The sequence below is a fragment of the Telopea speciosissima genome, chromosome 5 (genome assembly GCF_018873765.1).
Source record: "Telopea speciosissima isolate NSW1024214 ecotype Mountain lineage chromosome 5, Tspe_v1, whole genome shotgun sequence".
Lineage (NCBI taxonomy): Eukaryota > Viridiplantae > Streptophyta > Magnoliopsida > Proteales > Proteaceae > Telopea > Telopea speciosissima.
The window spans coordinates 35,291,475-35,296,728 of NC_057920.1; the positions used below are offsets into that span (position 1 = coordinate 35,291,475).

Sequence of the window (5,254 nt, forward strand, 5' to 3'; positions counted from 1 at the left end):
GCCAAAACCTGGAACAAGAAAAAATTAACAAGGACCACCTGAAACCCAAAGTTTCATAGAAAGAAAAGAGTATCACCTCATAAACCCGCGCAAGGGTAGATCTCTCTAGCATGTCGTCATCCATCTCCGAGAGCCAATCCTGATCAGTTGGAGGAACACAGTTCAAGGCCAGGAGCTCGGTAGCCGTTGTGTCACTTTCTGGTCGGTACAAACTGACCATTTGGGGACAAACACGTTCGAGCTTACTTTTTCCTTCCCCTTATTCTTCTTAGCCACTTCCAAAGACTGCAAGAGAACCTTCCTCCCACGTTGAACGCCCGGAGGAAGAAGATGTCTTCTTCTTGCTGGACTGCTGCTCTTGAATTTTGAGACCCTGGGAAGATGGAGGAGGGAGACTCTTGGGCTCTTTTCTCGGGAGCCCCTTTTTGTGCTCAATAGGAGGCTCTTTTCTTTTCTTTCTCTTATCCGGGGGAGGGAGAACAGTATCTCGGCCACCTAGAGATTCTCAGTCTCCCTGAAACTGCTAAGCAAATCCAAAGCAAACTCCACTGCAACAAACATGAAAAAGAAGGTTAATACAGCATAAAGGTCCACGGGAAGGAGACAGGAAGAGGCTAATTCCAGAGGCGCTCACCCCTCTTCAATTCATTCATGTCCAGAGCATCAATAGCATCTACTTCCACATGCTCCTCGTTGGTCACCATCTTCTCCAGAGTGGACAGGTTCGCAGGGTCAAGGAAAGGAATTCTATTCCAAGCAGTGGTATCTGGATAACCCCACCCAATGGGACACTTGGGCCCCTAATATGAAGCCCAGAAGAACCTTTGTTTCTAGCCATGAATGGCCTACGGGATCTTGCCCACAACAAGAACGTCACGTTGATGGAAATAATGCCATCCTGGGTGACCGCTATTTGAGTTCAGGATGAAGCACCTGATAAATAGAGCAAGAGAGGGATGTCTACCTTACCGAGAACATCTAACAATAATGGCCCCCACACACCTCCAGCAGTTGGGGACCAGTTGGTTGGGGGCAATCCTGTAATGCCTAAGGAGAAAAGAAATAAAGGTAGGAAGGGGATTACGAAGCTGATGAGCACATTTATGTGTGAAATTTTAGGGCATAAATTATACATTTTACCACATTGGACAGAGTTACTCGGTGCTTTCTTGTGCTTTTCAGGGTTTAGGTGAATTCTTGTGAAAATGAAGGAGATGATTCTAAGGAGATGTTTTTAAGCTTTTTAGAAGTGAAAATAGATGCATAGCCCATCGAGTCAGCTTCGTAATGGTTCAAACGGCACTTAATTCCAAGTTGAAACGAAGAAGTTATGGCCGTTTTCGTAACGACGCGTGAAAATGGTCTGTAGGGGTTTATTTATAATTATTGACAGTCGGATGGGGACAAAGTGAAACGGAAGTTCGGATTTTAGGGGCCTTAATACAATTATCAGAAGTTACTTTACTGTACCCGAAAGATTTCATTTGGAAGGCTCTGGACAGTCCAACTTCAACTTGAGATATCTTGGGCTCCCCAACTCCGAATTGGATGAAATTTCGGTCTATTTTGTGTGATTTTTCGCAAAGAATACAATGGTGAGACCTATATAAGCACCCCATGCTCCACGTTTTCTGAAAGATAGAATGGGTATTTTATTTATTCTTGAAGGAATCCTAGTCATCACCCTTACTCTCTCTCTCCTCCAACTTCTCAAGGGCACTTCTGGAATTCTACTTGGGATAGATTTATATTTTCTCATCTATGGAAAGTTGAAAAATCAAAGATGCTTTGATTTTATTGCTTGGAGAAGATATCTACAAAGAAAAGAAAGCACTTGTTAGAATTGGAAGTTTATTTTTCTAGAAATAGAAGGTCTATGTAAACAATCTTCTCTTCTTCTTCTTTCTATTTTTTTCTTTTTTCTTAGGATTCAAGGCATTGTAAAAGAGGAAAGAGAAGAGAATATTCTCTTTTCTTAGGGTATATTTCTCCTACACTTCCATCTTCTCTCTTCTCCTCTCTTCCACCTATAAATACCCCCTACCTCTCTTGTAAAAATTTGCTCATTCACTTAGTGAAATTTCTTCTCTTCTTCTCCTTCTAATTTGTGATTTTTGGCTTTTCTAAGTTCTAGTTTGCTTTTATGATTTTTAGTTAATGATTATAATAGGTTTAGTTTATGCTTTAATTTTAATTTAAGTCTTCAATTGGGTTGTAATTTCTTAATTCTAGTTTAGGTTTTAAGCCTTCCAGTCTAAGTTCTTAAGTTGATGACAAGACTTGAAGATTTAGAAGAGGAGGCCATGGTAAGTTTATGCAAGTATTCAAGCTTTTCATTTACATTCATGCAAGCACATCCAGGTTTTACTATCTAAACTCTCAATCTCATTCTCCATCTCCAATATCTCTCTCTATCTTCTTCTTCTTCCCCCTCTATTTCTTTTATTTTAATTTTATATGGTTGTGGTTTATGGATGCATTTTTATTCCCTTATTTCTTTTTATATGGGTAGTATGTGTGGCTGTATTTTTATTCCTTTCAATTCGCTTTAGTTTGATAGGTTAGATGCTCATGTGTTAGGACGCCGATTTAATCCCTTAATTTTGTTAGATGCTTATGAGTTAGGATGCATTGATTTTCGTTAGTTTAATTAGTTTAATTTAACACTTTAATTTGGTTCACTTTGCATTACTTTTAAGTTAGTTAAATAGAGTGGCGTATATCTCCTCGTGTTCGATCGTAGCTAGTTAAATAGAGTGGCGTATATCTCCTCGTGTTCGACCCGTAGCTACGATTGACCCATACGCTTGTGGTTTTATTTTAACTCAAACAAGTTTTTGGCGCCGTTGCCGGGGAGATTATTGTCCATTTTATTTATCTGATTTTTAAGTAGTTCGAAGTGTTTTAGTTTATTATTTTCTCTTCTTTTTTTTTGAAAAAAAAAAATATTTAAGTTTTTGAAAACCTCTTCTTGTTTCTCTTCTGTTTTAAATAGTGTGCGCCCAATCTAAAGTCCTTCATATGCTTCAACCCTCCATATTTTGGTGTCCCTCATAGGATTAAGTTACCTATGACGCTACATCCTGACTTTGTTGGGTGGATTGACATGTGACTTATCTTTGGAGGTGACCACTCTTGATAACAGGAAAGCGACATAGTGAGAGTGTTGGAAACATAAACGTATAGTAGACCTCCATTCTACATCAGAATCCATATTGGAGTCGCACGTAGGTGGCTATAGAAGACTATACGGGTTCCCTTGCTGTCAACCTATATGGCATCCTTACAGCTTTTGAACCATTGTTTCGATTTTTGAGGGATAGAGATGCACTATCTACCTTGGGGTCCCTCTTGTTTCTAGTTTTTTTTTTTTTTTTTTTTTTTTTTTTTTTTTTTTTTTAAGTGTTTTATTTTTCTTTAATTTTTCTAAAGGAGACCTCATATCTATTTAGGTGGCTAAGGTGTGGACTCGTGATTCAAGTAATCGTCTTATTAGAAGACCACCTTCTCTACCACCTTTGACCATGGGTGACCAACAACCCAAGACTCTTAAGGATAGGTTTTACCCCACCAGGGCTGCATAGCCCTCATGCATTAGTCTGCCTGTTGTTACAGGGAATAACTATGAACTCAAGACCAACTTCATCAGCATGCTACCCCATTTCCATGGGATGGCTAATGAGGATGCATATCTCTTCCTTAGGGAATTTGAGGAGGTCTGTGTTCTAATTAAGGTCAAGAATTTGACTGATGATGCAGTTAGGCTTAGGTTTATACCCTTTGCCCTGAAAGACCAGGCCAAGAAGTGGCTCTATGGACTGCCAACAAACTCCATTAATACATGGGATGAGTTCACCATTGTCTTTTTGAGAAAATTCTTCCCTCTTCACAAGACCAATAAGCTTAAAAGTGACATCCTTCAATTCAGGCAGAAACCACATGAGTCCTTTTCTAAATTCATGGAAAGATTCAAGGACCTCCTCTTAGAATGCCCTCACCATGGTTTTGACTTGTGGCAGCTATGCCAAATTATTTATGAGGGTATTGATTATCAGACCAAGCAACTTGTAGAGTCTATGTGTCCAGTAGGCTTTACTTCTTTTTCTGAGGAGAATGATGCATGGACATTCTTAACCAACTTGGCTGATAAGACTAGGGATTGGGAATCTTCCCAAGAGGCTGAAAGGACCACTAAGGGGTATCTCATTGAGGGTATGCCAGCCAAGGAGGCTAAACTTGATAGCCTCATAAAATGGTTGGAGTCCATAGTTCTTAAAGAGTCTATACCAGTTAATCCGGTCAACCAGGTCAACCATGTGTCGGTATGCAGTTGGTGCCAACCCCCTGGACACCTTTTTGAGGAATGCCCCAACACCTTGGTGGGCAATTCCAGCACTGAGAATGTAAGTGCTCTCTACCAAAATAACCCATATAGCAATACTTACAATCCAGGATGGAGAAATCACCCCAATTTCTCATGAATCAAGGGAACCAAGCAGGCCCATCCAACTTTTACCATCAAGGCCAGGTTGGTGCCCAAAGGACCAACTATGCACCACAAAGCCAAGGAATGTCTCCTAACCCCTTTCCCCCTTGTCCTCATCCAGGACCTTCTATTAATTCTGCTAGGCCTCCTCTCCTTGCACCTTATCAGCAACCCCCAGGGTTTACCAATATAGGAGAGGCAACAAGATTGAATGAGATGGACAACAAGATAGCTCTTCTCATGACAAGCCACAATAACATAGAAAAACAACTCACCCAGCTTGTCACAATCCTGCATGAGAGGGAAATAGGGAAGTTACCTAGCCAGCCTGAGCCAAATCCTAGGCATCAGGTTCATATTCAGCAAGGTACCCAAGCTCCTCCAACCAATGTTACACAAGGCCAACAGCACCAAGGGCCCTTCAGACAGGTAAATGTTGTTTATGCTTTAAGGAGTGGCCGTGAGTATCAACAGGCTAGTGCACCTCAGTCTTTATCATCTCATACTCCTGTTGACTCTCCCCCTTCTGAAGAGGCCATTGAAGTGCCTACTATTTTAGGTTCGTCTGATGAACCTAAAGATATACCAGATGATTTGGTTGAGGAAACCAAAGAGGATTCTGTTGAGGAAGTTAAAAAGACCAACCCTGAAAGAATTTATACCCCACCTGCCCCTTTTCCAAATAGGTTGGTTAGCAAGAAGTCTCCTTCTGTGGAGAAGATATTGGATGTGTTCAAACAGGTTCAGGTGAATATCCCCTTGTTGGAT

At 40.7% G+C, this 5,254-nt stretch overlaps 1 non-coding gene across 1 annotated transcript; it reads right to left on the reverse strand.

Moving 5' to 3' along the window:
* Positions 1-3,899: 3,899 nt before the first annotated feature.
* On the reverse strand, positions 3,900-4,006 carry LOC122663516. Its single transcript, XR_006333181.1, has one exon. It is a non-coding gene; the product is annotated as a small nucleolar RNA R71 (small nucleolar RNA).
* Between the last annotated feature and the right edge of the window lie 1,248 nt (positions 4,007-5,254).